Source organism: Puma concolor, chromosome B3 (assembly GCF_028749965.1).
Source record: "Puma concolor isolate L17-30 chromosome B3, mPumCon1.1.hap2, whole genome shotgun sequence".
In the NCBI taxonomy this organism is placed as follows: Eukaryota; Metazoa; Chordata; class Mammalia; order Carnivora; family Felidae; genus Puma; species Puma concolor.
The window spans coordinates 64,187,355-64,204,489 of NC_141672.1; the positions used below are offsets into that span (position 1 = coordinate 64,187,355).

At 36.8% G+C, this 17,135-nt stretch overlaps 1 protein-coding gene and 2 pseudogenes across 5 annotated transcripts in view; 1 reads left to right on the forward strand and 2 right to left on the reverse strand.

The window, feature by feature from the left end:
• PRORP (protein only RNase P catalytic subunit) overlaps positions 1-17,135 on the reverse strand; it is a 137,812-nt gene that overhangs the window by 36,837 nt on the left and 83,840 nt on the right. The window lies entirely within an intron of this gene.
• LOC147580010 (divergent paired-related homeobox pseudogene) lies at positions 4,369-8,687 on the reverse strand (annotated as a pseudogene).
• On the forward strand, positions 16,251-16,784 carry LOC112871087 (large ribosomal subunit protein uL23 pseudogene; annotated as a pseudogene).

Genomic DNA, 17,135 nt, shown 5'->3' on the forward strand with positions numbered 1-17,135 from the left:
TGGAAACATCATGAGTGAAAAAGAAAGTTTATGATTATTTTTTAAAAATCCAGCAAATGAGAAAAATTAAGAACATTTCAACTGAACTTTACTCATTTAAGACTCCATCTGCTAATCATTCTCATATAAGTACTGCCATCTACAGTACATCTAGGAATCCTGGTATTTTTTTAGGGAGGAAATAACAGAAATGAAACGTCTGGCACACAACAGGCTAATGTCTTCATGCCCTTTTAAATACATGCATTTATCAAAGTTACATGGTATATTTTCTCTTTGTCATTTTGAAAGGTAATAATGCTTAATGGGTTGGTTATTATCTTTTAAAAATTTATAGTGTAAAGCTAGAGCTTATGATTTTAAGTCTTTAAATTACATGTTATGTAACTATTAATAGTGAAGAAAAAAAGAACTAATTTATAATTTTAACCTAGAATTTTAAGAAATATTTTAATATGCTCAAATTCTCATTCACTTCATTTTGTTGTAAGATACAAATTGGGACTCTCCAAGGAGAAGTAAAGAGAGTCCCTTTTTTGAAGTGAAAAGAATCTCTTATTTTGGGTGGGATTCTCTTTACTGACCTGTGGGTTAGTGTAGGGACAGACAGGATGGAAAAGGAGGAAGGGCCATCAAAAGTGAACAGACTGACTCATATTTGTAGGTACAAGCTGGAAAAGCCTAAATGAAGTTATCCCAAACCACAGGTGATCTTCATGTTCCCAAGAGAATATTATACCAATGTGCTGTGTTGTCACAACACAGCTTTTAAGGTAAATAAGTGGAATCCATTCAAAATACACTTTAGAATCAAAAAGAAGAAATTTGATTTTGGAGATAACATAACCACCAATATTAAGAAGACAGTGAATTTTTCTGGGTTGTTTATCCAACTATTGCCAACTGGGTATAAAATTTCATCTTTTTTCTCAAATCCCATCGTATTATGGGTACGAAGTGTTTGACAATAGGAAAAAAAGAGTGATATTTAGTACTTCCCCCACACACACCCTTTACTCCCTACCTCCCAAGAACTACTTGGCTACATAGTGCTATTTGAACATGTTGTCTGCACACAGAATCAGCCCCCCTTCTTTCTCACCTCCTCAGCTCTAGTTATAGAAACCTAACCTAGTCATAAAGAACCAATTAAATGGTGATGTCTGTCCATAAAGTATTCTTTTATTCCTCCTTAGCTAAAAGTAGTTTTCCTTAGCCTATGATTTTTTTTTTTTTTTTTTTTTTTTTAGTTTTTCTGAAATACTTCTTAGGGCCCTTATAAATAGTCTACATATGAACAACTTGAGTATTTACAAGATTATAAACTCCTTGACAAGGAGAGAACTGCATTTTACTCACCTTTGTATCTGCCACAATACCCAGCACTATGCCTGGCACAGGATAGGAAGTCAGTAAAGATTTAATGAATAATGTGTGTTTACATTTTAAAATTTATATTGTCCACAAGTAATTTTTTTGAGAAATATCATGGCACAAAGATCAACAACAGAAGCGTCTTTGTTAAATATTTCTTGGGCAAGGAAAGCCAGAATCTATGGCAACTACAGTAAAATATACATACTTAAGCTCATGGTTTTTATAAGAGTAATACTTAGTGTCATTAAGTCACTAGCAGTCTAGTGACAACTTAAAATTATAACTTGTCAGAGCTGTGGTTAGGCTAGGGGCATTTGATTTACAAGGAGCTAAAACTTCTAAAGTTCTTTTCTAATCATTAATTTATAGACTAGACAGATTGTACTATTGCCAGGGAGATGTCGTAACTACCAGAAAGGAAAGCATAACAAATTCTAAAACACACCAAATGTTGGGAAGAATGGCAGGTATTAGAATCCTTAGCCTTTTGTTTACTGATTTCATTTCTTGGGTCTCTCTTCACTACAGTAGAAAAATGCCCTACCAAGGTATTCAAGTGTTGAGGCTCTCTTATTCAGAGTTCCTAATAAGTTTATGTATGTGGAATGTTATACTACATAAAATTAACTACAACAGAGTTTCTTTTAAAACAATCAAGAACAATATATTCAGAAAAGAACACAAATCTATGCAGAGATATGGAAAAAATTAATTCATGATACTAGCAAAACCAATCAATATCAATGATTAGATATGAACATGGACAGGTGGAAATAATTATCAGGAAAAATTATAATTAAGCTAAAAGAGAAATAGATGAAAAGACATCATTAGTGTAACCCTGGAAACAATCAATAAACTTCCCACAATCTCAACCCAAAACATACCACAATCAACCAAAAGGAGTTTGTGGTCAAAGATAAACAAGAGCTAGATACAAACCATGTAATTTCAAAGCTGGGAAATGGGGAGAGAACCAAGGAGACAATAATTACCAGGGAGGGAACACTATTGTAATTAGGTAGCTTTGGGGAAAGTTATAATTATGAAGGTCAAGGTGCTACACATCTGATAAAATCCTTAATTAGTTGTTGTTTCAGTAATGTTTCATGTTCTTTAGGTATTTTCTAGTATAGGCTGTAACATTTTTTTCCATTGGAACTTTAGAAAGAAAATAAATTGGAAAGGCTGCATTATGTAGTGTTTAGAGCATAGGCTCAAGCCAGATTTCTTTAATTCAAAGTCTAGCTCTTGCTTAACTAGCTTTGTGACCTCAGGGATGTCACCTAATCTCTCTAAGCTTCAGTTTCCTCATCTACAAAATGGGAGCTAATACTGGTTCTCACCTGATAGGAGGATTTGTTTTTTATGAGGGTTAAATGATTAATTTAGTAAATTAATTTATTGTTTATAAGGCACTTTGGAACTGTCTCCCACAGAAGTGCTACGTGAATGTTTGATAAATAATATCGGTCCTCAATATTCCCACTGTTCATCTGACTTAAAAACTTTGAGATTGATCTGATTGCTGTAGATATCTGGCACCCCAGTCCAAGTTAGCATGTTCCAATTTTAAGGTCCCCATAGACCACTCTGATGGCCATGATCGAGAAGATCTTCAGATGTACGTATTATGATGACACTAGGTGTAATTTAAAAAATGGTTTTCTATTTTTTTTTTTTAATTTTTTTTTTCAACGTTTATTTATTTTTGGGACAGAGAGAGACAGAGCATGAACGGGGGAGGAGCAGAGAGAGAGGGAGACACAGAATCGGAAACAGGCTCCAGGCTCTGAGCCATCAGCCCAGAGCCTGATGCGGGGCTCGAACTCACGGACCGCGAGATCGTGACCTGGCTGAAGTCGGACGCTTAACCGACTGCGCCACCCAGGCGCCCAAAAATGGTTTTCTATTTTTGAAAAAGCCCTGCTTTGACTTTACTGTCTGTCCTTCATTCCCCCTGCTATGATTTCTAACTCTGTTTCTATAATTTTAGTTAAAAGATAGTTATCCAGGAAACAGTATACCTCTTACTCAGGGTGCTTAAGTGTTCACTGCCTCCAAATCTGCCATGACCCTAAAGAAATTAAAGGGCACACACACACACACACACACACACACGTCAGGGGAATACATAGAGAGAGGATATAAGAAGATATGCATCATTTCCACTGTTAGATATATGACAGTACACAGTAAAGCTGCGGATAGAGTGGGGTCTGAAGTCTCAATAAGACCATGTAAAATCAAGAAGAGCTCCCACATAGAGGTGCTGGTGTGATACCTAAAGAATACTATAGTAGAGGCTTTCAATAATTTATCAGTGAAAAATCAAGTAGATGGAGAGTAAGATAATGGCCTTATTCCTAATAACAATCTCTAGAACATGGATAACAAGAAAAGGAAAACTTGAAAGGTTAACACATGGAGGCAAGTGTCACTGAGACTCATGACACTGAAAAGGTATGTTCTATTCGAATGATGCTGTTGTGGTTGACGAACTGTGATGCTTTCCTAACACAGATTACAAAACAGATATAGACACGAACATACGGTAGTAACGGGAAATGTCACCTCTCCCAGCATGGGTGAGAGGTTTCATTCTGGTAAAAGTAGAGCACCTGGTAAGTTGATATCATATTGACAATTTCATTTCTCAGCAGAGGAAACAACAAAGAGAACTGCTATTCAGGAGTATAAAGACTGTCGAGGAGGAAACTATAGATGATGTGACAACGGCTTTAAAAGACATGATGGTCCTCACTAGTCTGGACTTTATAAGAGCAAAGGAAGGAAACATTTCCCATGGGAGGACCCTAGACCCTGAGAGAGAAAATGTCAAAGTGTTCAGACAGTATGGAGTAATTCCAAGCTAGAAACTCTAACAGGGAGTATAACCTAAGACAAGTGGAAGGTAAGGCTTTAAAAACAAAATTGTAATATTATTGACTCTATTGAGAAAAAAAGGAGAGAAGCAACTAAAGAAAAAAATTAAACACAGGTAGAGATGCATTTATTAAAGGATGAATACAAAAAGTGGTGCAAACTCACTACAATAATATCAAGAAAGTTAACGCCCAGAAGGAGATTATTTTTTTTCCTAAGCACATGACCTTTTTGTTTCCTGCTCTTCCTTGCCTCCCCCCTCCGCCCCACCCTGCTTCTCCTTCAGGTCAGAACTGCTGGTTAAGTTCTACCTAGCAAGGAGACCAGAGAATTAGAATCTCAGCCTGGGAAAAGAACTTGAGAGTACAAAATGGGGCAAAGACAGTATGTGTTAGGGACTTGGCAGTATCCAAAATAAGCTATTTTATGGCCATCAGAGTGGTCTATGGGGACCTTAAAATCGGGACATGCTAACTTGGACTGGGGGTGCCAGATATCTACAGAAATCAGGGAGACAGGGCTAGCCCCATCAGTGGATCTGAGTGGTATGTCCGTATTTCTCATGACTTTTTCTGTAGGTAACTGTTATTTTGAGCTTTTTGTTGCTTTTACTGAATATGCTCTGAAGTTCTTGAACCAAATCTGTAGTACTGTTACACATATGTCAATTTTTGAGGCCATTCTTTCCAAATACTGGACTCTGAGTGTAATAAATACTGAATAATGTCTCCCAGCTGTTTCTTGGTGAGTATCATTTGTTTTCATCCATGGATGCCTCTGGTGCTGGTCTTTGGTGAGATCCACTGAGCCTGGCATCCTTTAATCTCTGCTGTTCATATATTCAGGTCCAATGACTATTACAATTTGTAAGTTATGGACAACAGAAAATAAAAGTTCCAAGTTATATTCAAGTTGGAAATGCTGCACAAAAGACTGAATGAGAAAAGAAGTACAAGAGAATTGACTGAAAAAAATAATTACTCCAAGCGAGTTCATTTTTCTAGGCCTGGATGAATTTCATCCTAAGATACCAAGAAAACGTATATATATAATTGTGCAGCCATTACTGGTTATCTCTAAAGAAGGAAGAATGGAAGTCTGGAGATAAACAAACATGACTAATTTTCAAAAAGGAAGGAAATATAAATCTCGAATACCACAACACCAGTTCAGAAGAGGAACAAGATCAAAGAAGGTCAGAGTAGTAACACAGCCAAGGTCATGCCACAGGAGTGGTTAATTAGACACTGCCTCTGGGGCCCGCCACTGGACCCTCAGGTGAGCATGCTTGCATGTCGTGCAGGCACATACACCACAGTCACAGTAGGGCAGGATACAGACTTCCACTGCCGTTGTGAAATGTCTCTAACCGCATCTGTGTCTTTATATCCTCCAGAGTCAAAGTCCCAGGAAGAAAAGCCCACCTGGCTAAGCATGGATCTTGTCTGTCCGTTTTAGTTGCAGGGCTGGGACCAGAATGAGGTGACTAAGGCCCTTGCCTTGGGCACAAAATTTAAAGGGGCACCAAAAAATTCACTGAATAAGATGAACAGTACTTTAATGCAGTATTTTGCACGATCAAAATCAATGCACAAAAATCCACGATGAACAAAATATCAAAATTTAAAGAAAGACAGGTTCAATAATAGTGCCACGCCAAGCCATACCGGTGCCTATGACAAAAGGGACAATCAATAACAGTGATTCAGTTTTTCTTTAAAATTTCGATATTTTGCTCATCATGGATTTTTTTTTTTTTTAGTTTATTTACTTATTTAAGTAATCTCTACACCCAATGTGGGGATCAAACTCATGGCCCTGAGCTCATGAGTCCCATACTCTTCCAACTGAGTCAGTCAGGCACTCCCATCATGGATTTTTTTACATTAATTGTGATTTTTAAAATATTGCATTAAAACATTTATCCTTATTAATTACTGCATTTTGGGGCATCTCCTTAAATACTACAGCTGAGGTGAGTGCCTCATTCTTACCCCAGCCTCAGGCCTGCCCCTTGGTTCCAAGGAGCAACAAGAAGAACTGTTTGGAGCCATCTTTGATTTTCCCTGTGGGAGGGCATGGCTCCAAAATAGGAAGTGAATGTGGATGCTCCTTCTGCCTGGAACATAAATCTGCCCTGCCTCCCTCCTCTCTTCTTGATTGTCAGGTCTCAGTTTAGATCTCACTTCATCACTACTGATTTAGTTATTCCTCTATGCTCTCTCAGTATCCTATACATAAGCTTACCAAATATTTACCACAGTGTTTTACAATTTATTTGTTTACATCCTCCCCCAAACTACAGTCTTAGATGACACAGATTCTGGGATATTAATCCTTACATCATTCTAATACTTAACATAGTGCCTGATCATATTAGGCCCTCAATAAATACTTTCTGAATGAAAGTATGGAAGCCATATCATAGGGGAGTAAATGAAAATGAAAAGTATTGATTCCAGAAAACAAGACTCAGGGAAATATAAATAGTTGTCCTCATCTACCTGAATGGCTGTCATGAGGAAGAAGGTTAAGATTGCATTTCTCAATCTTTTGTCCATTCTCCACCCTCCTGGAGGAAGTTCATGACACATCCATCACAACTGGCTCACAATGATATTAAATATTCATTTAATATATTTTTTAATGGGATTTTTTTTTTTGGAGGGTGATGGTGGTAGTATATATGCTGGAAAGGATCTCATACCCCTAGAAGACTGTGTCAGAATGCTAGAGAAGCAGTACATGTGTTATTCTCCCCAAACCTGAGAATCATGGGACAAGTTTTTCTTATCCCATATAGCTTTATAGGAGATCTAGAACCCACTGTCAAATATTATCCCAGAACAGGTTTTGGCTCAACAGAAAGAAGGATTTTTACCCTTTAGAACTGCTCATAAACAAGATAGGTAGAGATGAGAAATGATGAATGTGCCATGACCATGAACATTGCAGCTCCTTATCAGGGTGTTGCAAAGTGAATCTGGCAGGAAGTGGAGTGAGATTAGGGTGTGGGTTGAATAGTGAACCTCAAAAAGATATATCCATGTCCTAATGTCTGGAAACTGTGAACTTGTTTGAGAAAAGAGTCTTTTAAGATGTAATCAAGTTAAGGATCTCCAAGGTGAGATCATCCTGGATTACCCAGATGAGTCCTAAATCCAAGGACTACAAGAGACAGAAGGAGAGAGCTCAGGGACACTGAGAAAGAGACATGAATATGGAGACAGGGAGAAATGAGACAAGTAGATTTGTGAGAACTTCTAAATTGAAGAATCTTTGTTTCTAGTCATTTCCTGCTTAGCAAATAAATCAAAACAAAACAAAACAAAAAAAAACCAGAAAACCAGAAAAACCGAGACCATATGGAAAGCTACCACTCAGGAAAGCTTTTCTGCGATGTTTCCTGAAACTGACACCTCTACTCTTCGTGCAGTAAAGGGTAAGTATTTTAATACAATCAAGTAGCATTTCTGTTGGCATACAGAAACTACAAAAAAATTAACTGGTAATGTTGTGAAGTTGATGGTACCAACTTATCTTTAACAAATGCATGAAGCTATGTCTAACACGTAGGATTTAGATGTGGACTCCATCCAAATGTCATGTATGGTCACTTAGGAAATGGTAGCTAATCCAAATTATGCAGGTAAGGGACAAAGTATGCTCTTCTGAGGGTCCACCAAACACTTTTCAAATACTCAGTGTCTAAACAATGTCACGTGTAGGCCACTAACTTTCATAAATGCTGTATGTCCCTTTGTAGAAAAAAATGTTTCTGTAGGCCCATCTTATTCTGCCCATAACTTGCTATTAATTTACAAAATGGGCTTTAAAAAATCTGTGACTATTTCTTAAGCTTTTAAAGAAAATGTAAATACCCAAAAATAATGACATTCCAATTTCACACTTTTTGGATTGTTAATTAAAAAGGGGGATAGCACAACTAAGAAAAAGGAATAAATCTTAACTATATGTCACCAGTGATTTTTACACCTCGAAATTGTTTTCATAAGACCAAATACTTTAAATAAAAAGGAATTTTTCTCCTTCCAATATAAGTTTTATTTGCTAATCACAAAACCATTTTATCAAACAGCCTAGTGTGTGATGGAGTTGGGTTGCACACAGATAATAAGAAAGACAGATCCAAACCCAGATTTGGGAGATCCAAACCCAGATACCTTTGCTCCTGCGCTCTTAAGCCGTCTGTCATGGTGTCTCCCAAGTTATTATTCTATTGGTGTTAACAGGCTACCCTGAGCTGGTCCACCAGTGTCTAAATTTATTTAGTTGTTCAAAATATTTAACGACAGTGTACTATGTGAGAATGTGTTGAGCCACAAAGGTGAAAAATACAGAGAACTGCAAGAAATAGAGTGACATGTAGGGAAGAAAAAACATGGACTGTAACAAATGTTCATCGATGGGTGAATGGATAAAGAAGATGTGGTGTATATATACAATGGAGTATTACTCAGCATCAAAAAGAATGAAATCTTGCCATTTGCAACTACGTGGATGGAACTAGAGGGTATTATGCTAAGCAAAACTGGTCAGTCGGAGAAAGACAAGTATCATATGACTTCACTCATATGAGAACTTTAAAACACAGAACAGATGAACACAAGGGAAGAGAAGCAAAAATAATATAAAAAACAGGGAGGGAGGGGTGCCTGGGTAGCTCAGTCAGTTAAGCATCTGACTTCGGCCCAGGTCGTGATCTCACAGTTTGAGTTCGAGCCCTGCATCAGGCTCTATGCCGACAGCTTGGAGCCTGGAGCCTGCTTCAGATTCTGTGTCCCCCTCTCTTTTTGCCCCTCCCCTGCTTGCACTCTGTCTCTCTCTCTCAAAAATAAATAAACATAAAAAAATTAAAAAAAACAGTAGGGAGACAAAACATAAGAAACTCTTAAATATGGAGAACAAACAGAGGGTTACTGGGGGGGCGGGGGTTGTGGGAGAGGCGATAGGCTAAATGGGTAAGGGGCATTAAGGAATCTACTCCTGAAATCATTATTGCACTATATGCTAACTAACTTGGATGTAAATTAAAAAAACAAACAACAACAACAACAACAACAACAAACTATAACATAACGAGTGGCAAATGCTACAAGACAGAGACAAAATAGGAATTCCAAAGAGAAAGAGATTATTTTTAGCCTGAAATAAGAGTAGAGTGGTAGAATCTGGGAAAATTTTTGAGATGTGCCCATGTGATATCTCAGAGTCAGCTCACTAGAGGAGGTAAGCAATGGAATGGTGATGATGATGATAACATCACCCATTAACTGAGCACTTATCAACATTTAAATTGCATTTTAAAATTTAATTCTCACTAAAATCCAATGGGTAGGTATTTGTCCTCCTTTTATAGATGAAGCAGTCAGAGAGACTGCATCTCTGTGGCATCTAAGTGGGCATAGGCCCGGGATCCTGCTAAGCATGGACAACAACAACAATGAACAACATAACCTCAAACAAAGAATTATCTGGCCTAAAATGTCAATAGTGCCAAGTTTAAGAACCCCTGGGCTACGCTATCTGGTCTCAACACTCCTGATTAAGATAGAACGAGGAATGTTCTACTTTAGAGAGCAAGTTAGAAAGAAGGAGATGAAAGAGGTAGAGAATGAAGAGGACTGAACAGAAAAAAAAAATAAGAAGAAACTCTGTAGCTTGAAGCTGGCTAATTAGTATGAGAAACATTAAAAAAGAAAGAAAAGAAAATGAAAAAAGAATAGCCACTCTTACAGTTTCTGACACAGGAAAAGAACTAAGAACAGAGAACACAGGCAAGGCAAGGCAAATCAAAGTCTTTCTCAGAATTAAAAGAACACGGGAATCTTGAAGGAGGTTACATGTAAAAACTTGAAGTTACACTGCTCTACTGAAAACCCAGTGATGTGTGCGTGCATAGGAAAGTCTTTTAACACCAAGTAAATCTAGCAAATTATACCAAGGTACTTTGGTGAGGTTTGTTGTGGGGTGCGGGGCAGAGGGGGAATCAAAAACAACCCCAAAATAAAACTAAGGAATTAGGATAGACTGACAACATCTCTGATATAATTATTATAAAGTATTTAAAATTTTGTTGTTTTAGGACTAATAAAACAGTTCTATTTATATATTTTAAAAATAAGTTTAAAAATGTAATCTACCTCTAAATGGCTTTTTGGACCACAGTGGCCAAGATTCATCTGATTTCCTAACAAGAATGAATTTAGGAAGGGGGAAATTTTCCAAAGAAACAAAGAAAAAATTAGATTAGGCCACTTAAAAACTAAAAGCTTGGGAAAATATTTGCAATAAATATAATAAGGTCCAATATACTTGCTTTATAAAGAATGCATACAAACAAAATAAATTTTAGGCCAACAGAAAAAAAAGCATAAACATATAAACTTACAGAAATAACATAAATTCACAGAAGAAATCGAAACTGCTAACAAACATGAAAACTGTCAGTCTCATTATTTACTTAAAAAATACAAATGAAAACAAGATACTTTAGATTCAATGTAATCCCTATACCAAAACATCAGCTGGCTTTTATGTAGAAATTGACAAGCTGATCCTAAAATTCCCATGGAAATTTAAGGGACTTAGAATGACCAAAACAATAAAAAAAAGAAGGTGGAGACTCACATTTTTCAATTTCAAAACTTACAACAAAGCTACAGTAATTAACACTATGTGGTACTGACATAAGAACAAACATACAGATCAGTGGAATAGAATTGAGGGTCCTGAAATAAATATTCACATTTATGGTCAAGCTAGATCATACCTTATACCATATATAAAAATCAACTGAAATCGATCAAAGATCTAAATATATACATATACACACATTCTACATACATACATATACATATATATATATATACATATACATATATATATTTACATACACACACACCCACACACACCCACACATACACACTCACTGGTAAAAAATTGAATGAGACAAAAAAAAAAAAGAATAGAAATACACCAAAATATTAATACTGAGTGTTGAGATTATGTGTACTGAAAATTTTTTCTTTGAAATATTATTTGCCAGATTTTCTAAAGTCAACATTAAAGAAAAGCTTTTAGAAACATCAATAACATTAAGAATTGGTTTATATTACCTTATCTATATAAATTTAGGGTATGAGATGCTATTTCTCAAAGGTTGGTAGTCTGAAGACATAAAATTAAGCTGAGACTCTACCTCTGTTCAGTTCTTTTCAAGAAAATGCTAAGGCTCTCAGAAATACCACAGCACCCTCTTTTGGAAGAAATGCATTGTTTTTCACAGGGAGTCTGCTGGAATCACTAAGTTTTACTGAGAGTCTCTTAGTATATTAAGCCTGGTCTCCTCATTTTATAAATAGGAATTTGGGGTTCAGAAAGGAAACACTACCCAAATCATAAAGGGAGGTAGCAGCAGAGCTGAGACTAGAGCCCCACATTAGATCTTAACCAGAGTATTTTTTTTCTTTTCATTTTTTATTAAGCACATTAGAAAATTTTTTTATTAAAAAATTTTTTTAAAGTTTACTTATTTATTTTGAGAGAAAGCGTGTGTGTGCGTGTGTGTGTGTGTGTGTGTGTGTGTGTGCACGCACGAGCAGGGAAGGAGCAGAGAGAGAGGGAGAAAATCACAAGCAGCCTCCGCATGCTGTCAGTGCCGTGTCGGATGCAGGGCTCGATCTCACAAATTGTGAGACCATGACCTGAGCTGAAATCGAGTCGGACACTCAACTGACCAAGCCACCCAGGCGCCCCTAAACACATTTTTTAAAGATTAAAAAAAAAATAATACTCTGCCATTCTTTGGTAAGTATGAGAGCCTAAACTCAAAAAGTACTCTAGGCACCCAGCCATTTAAAAGAATTATTTTAGAAGGGGCGCCTGGGTGGCTCAGTCGGTTAAGTGTCTGACCTTGGCTCTGGTCATGATTTCATGGTTCACGGGTTCGAGCCCAGCGTCAGGCTCTGAGCTGTCAGCACCCGCTTCAGATCCTGTGTCTCCCTCTCTCTCTTCCCCTCCCCCACTTGCACTCTCTCTTTCTCTCTCAAAAATAAACATAAATTTTTTAAATAAATAAATAAAAATAAAAGTATTATTTTAGAAGGGCACGTACATTCTTGCCTGTTGCTTGATACAAATCAGAATAAGAATTTATAGGAGCGCTTGGGTGGCTCAGTTGGGTGAGTGACCAACTATTGATTTTGGGTCAGGTCATGATCCCAGTGTTGTGGGACTGAGGCCCGTGTTGGGCTGTACGCTAAGCATGGAAACTGCTTGGGATTCTCAATCTCTCCCTCTGCCCCTCTCCTCTGCTCTTGCTCCCTATCTCTCTCTCTCTCTCTCTCTAAATTAAAAAAAAAAAGAATTTATAATACCTCACAACCTTTGCATCTATTAATAACACATCCTTATTATAAAAAGCAACAGTAGGGGCACCTGGGTGGCTCAGTCGGTTAAGCGTCCGACTTCAGCTCAGGTCACGATCTCGCAGTCCGTGAGTTCGAGCCCCGTGTCGGGCTCTGGGCTGATGGCTCAGAGGCTGGAGCCTGCTTCTGATTCTGTGTCTCCCTCTCTCTCTGCCCCTCCCCCGTTCATGTTCTGTCTCTCTCTCAAAAATAAATAAACGTTAAAAAAAATTATAAAAAGCAACAGTAGACAAGAAAGTAAAATCATTCTGTTTAGTTCTAAAAAAATTATTCTCTAAATCTATTCTCTAGTGAGAACAGATTCAATATTAGTTTGGGGCTTCTGAAAAAAATCGCTATCAGATAACTGACCTAATGTACTGGGATATTATTCTGGAGTAAAGTCCTACAATTTCACTACTTAGGCTGGTTTATGAATGTCTATTCATAAAGGGAAAGAAACAGTATATAACTCTTTTCCAAAAATATAAATAATATAGGGACTATTTCAGCCTTTATTCTCCTATTTGTAGATCTGAACAGTATACCTACTTCCCTGATAGGCAGTATTCTTTGAAAGAACACCCTGTGTTTTCCTCTTATTTGAAGGATGACTAGCAAAAAAAAAAAAAAAAAAAAAAAAAAAAAGACATGTGACAAGTGTTGAATAAAAGAATAAAGTATGGCTTCTATCATCAGCAGCATTTTAACAGCCTTTAAAGTATACTGAATACTGGGCACATGATACTTATTCCTGATTGATAGTTATTTGTCTATTGATGCACCTATAAAAGTAAGAATCATTAATTCTTTTGACAAATATTTACTGAGCAGCTATTGTCTGCAAGGCACGGTTTTAGGTGCTGGGAATATAGCAGTGAATAAAAGAGGCAAGGTCTCTGCTCTCATGGAAGAGAGAAAGCAAAATGAGAACCAGTAAACAAAGAAAAACAAACGAATAAGGTGATTGTGAAATGTGAAGACAACAAAATGGGTACCTAAGAAAAAACATAAAATTAATCTTTACAGTGTTGAACACCCACTAAAAATTGTTCACCAGTTCCACTGTAGCAACTGAGCGAATCCTATATATATGACTGTCCATTATAGTGCAATGTGATGTGGGCATAAAGCCTATAGTGGCTTGTTCTACTGAAGAAAACTGGAGGAGGTGAACTGTTGTGCTCTTTTTCTTCTCTTTCCAGAAGTTTAGTGTGCATATCTAAGTATTCCAGATATTTAAATTAGTTTATTTATCTAGTATCTAAATTAGGCAATGTTTCAGGTATTTCTAGCTAGTCACATGTGTTGATTTTCAAGATAATTAACACTTACCAACATGAGCTTCTTCTTACGAAATTCTGCCACTGTCAGAATACTAGCTATTCTTGCCACTTCTGCTGACTTCCCAGTCTAACTCTTCTCATGGGCTCAGTCAAGACTCCTAACTACGAGCTAAATGTTAAAAATGAAAACCACCCAGATGTAACTGAAATCAGAAATGTTTTATATAACTTTGACTTTTCCTCATCCATTCTGAAAACAGAGAATGAGATGATGCATCTTCACTATCCAAAATTAGATTTTTTTAAAGTTTATATATTTATTTTGAGAGAGAGAGCATGGCCAGGAGAGGGGGGGAGGGGGAGGGTGATGGTGAGAGCGAGAGAGAGAGAGAGAGAGAGAGAGAGAGAGAGAGAGGATCCCAAGTAGGGATAACCCTGACACAGGGCTTGAACTCATGAACTGTGAGATCATGACCTGGGCCAAAATCAAAATCAAGAGTCAGACACTCAACCGACTGAGCCACCCAGGCGCCCCTGAAACTAAATATTTTGTTAGTGGAAAAAAAAAAAGAAAGAAAGAAAGAATTTAGATGCCTTCCAATAAATAATTAACGATAGCTCAATTTATACATAGGAACATTCTTCTAGTTATTCAGCCAAATGTCTTTCTCCTAGTCAAAACTTCGTAACACCTAATCAATTTCTTTTTTTCCATTTGTGAGTTTGAGTGTGTCTGTTTGTGCGTGTGTGCACACATGCACACACACATATGCAATTCTATGAGTTTTATCAATACCACGATCAGGATACAGAACAATTTCACCACTAATTAATTTTTAATTTTTATAATTCTATGCTGGTTAATATTTTAACACTAGCATTTATTTTTTATTTTTACAATTGCAATATAAAGATCTTATCTGTTTTAGAGACACTGCTCTAGCAAAAAAGGGAGAAGGTAAACTGGCACAGCTTGAAACTAGAGGTAGGGGGCAGAAAACTAATAAAAAAATACATTAAATATTGCTATAGGGAATGCAATTCAACTCTAAGTATTGATGCCAAGAAATCAAGAGAAATGATTACGGGGGGGGACTAATAAGTATCTAACAAGGGAACTAAGAATAAAAATGACCTCGACACAAAAGGGTATGGCTTGCTGTGATACATACCACTACTTCTTTTGCATTCATTAGGAAATTGATTGCTAAGTCATTATATTCAGGCATGGACATTTATCAGAAGAAATATACTCCTGAGGTTTAAAAGTCTAGAACTATCTTGTCCAATATGGTAGCAATTAGCTACGTTACTATTGAGCACTTGAAATATAACTAAGTAGAATTGAGGTGCACTGGATTTCTATGAAAATTACTATTCACATAGAATATAAAATGTTTCATCAGTAATTTAAAAAATATTAATTACATGCTGAAATGATAACATTTTGGACATGCTGGGTTAAATAAGATTTAATGTTATTTCACTTGTTTCTCTTAATTTTTTTATATGGCTATTAGAAGATTTAATCTAATATTATATTTCTATTGAATAGTGCTGATCTACAATGTTACTCTAGAATGTTACTGGTCTGTTCTGTGAAAACCACTCTGTATAAGCTGACAGCACTGTACCAATAAGGCTGGTAATATGCGTTAAGAACTTAAGAGGAGTCAGAAGTGGTCATGTCTGCGCACTTGAATCCAGCCAGTTTGGGCAGGAATATACACACTGATCAAAGAGAATAGGTATAGACAGCTATAATCTACTTTGAAATATATTTTTAAAATCCACACTAATTAATGAATAGATGAAAGAAAGACAAACAGCTAACAAAACAAGTATAGTAAAATGTTAATAGTAGAATCAAGGAGATGGGTGTACAGATGTTCGCTGTAAATTCTTTAAACTTTAATGTATTTTTAAAATGTTTCATAATAAAATGTTGAAAAAAAAAGGGAAACAGGAAGCATTGTCTCAGCATGGAATAGTAGCTGATACGGATTAAACTGGAGGGTTAGGAGGCCTGTTCCAGATACCATCACTGTTAAAATGTATACTTTGCAGTTTCTTTGTTGGTGGAGAACAGGACAATGAACTATTTACGTATGCATAGTAATAGTGAAGAAAGTATTTTTTTCTGACAACTACAGTTCTTTATATTTGTTATCTGAATTCTGCCTTCAGGAAGTAAGGCTTTTCAATAAAACTATAAGGTCTTTTATTTTACATTCAAAAACTTTCTTTTAAGAGTAGAGAGTTAATCCCTTTCATGAAGATGGCAGCGAAGGCAGAAGGAAGCCCCTGCCCCTCCCAAAGCCGAAGCCAAAGCAAAGGCTTTGAAGGCCAAGAAAGCAGTGCTGAAAGTCGTCCACAGTCATAAAAAAAAGATCCGCAGGTCACCTACATTCCGAGGGCCCAAGACACTGTGTCTCCGAAGGCAGCCCAAATATCCTCTAAAGAGCACCCCCAGGAGAAACAACCTTGACCACTATGCCATCATCAAATTCCCCCTGACTACCGAGTCAGCCATGAAGAAAATAGAAAACAACAACACTCTTGTGTTCATTGTGGATGTCAAGGCCAACAAGCACCAGATCAAACAGGCTGTGAAGAAGCTCTATGACATTGACGTCGCCAAGGTCTACACTCTGATCAGGCCTGATGGAGAAAAGAAAGCATATGTTCAACTGGCTCCTGACTATGATGCTTTGGATGTTGCCAACAAAATTGGGATCATCTAAACTGAGTCCAGCTGGCTAAATCTAAATATAAATTTTTTCAACATAAAAAAAAAAAAAAAAGAGTAGAGAGTTAAAAGGCCCAGGAAAACACTTCAGCATTTATGTCATGTAGGATATAAATGTAGGCGCATGCCCAAAAGGCTCTGGCGTCCTTAGGTAAATGGCTTGACAGTATTCATTTGTTCAGCATTATTAGGCTGTTAGTCCTGAAGAAAAAATAAAAGAAACACAACCACCTTGAGAAAAGAATTCAAAAAGAGACGACTCCACGTGATAATAATCTACTATCAGCAAACTTCAGGGGTTAAAAATCAACACGCTGAATGTAATGAAGTTCATGTGTTAGAATTTCAACACTGTCATCAACAATGACAAACAAATGGCAAATGTATAATCACTACAGAGAAGAAAAC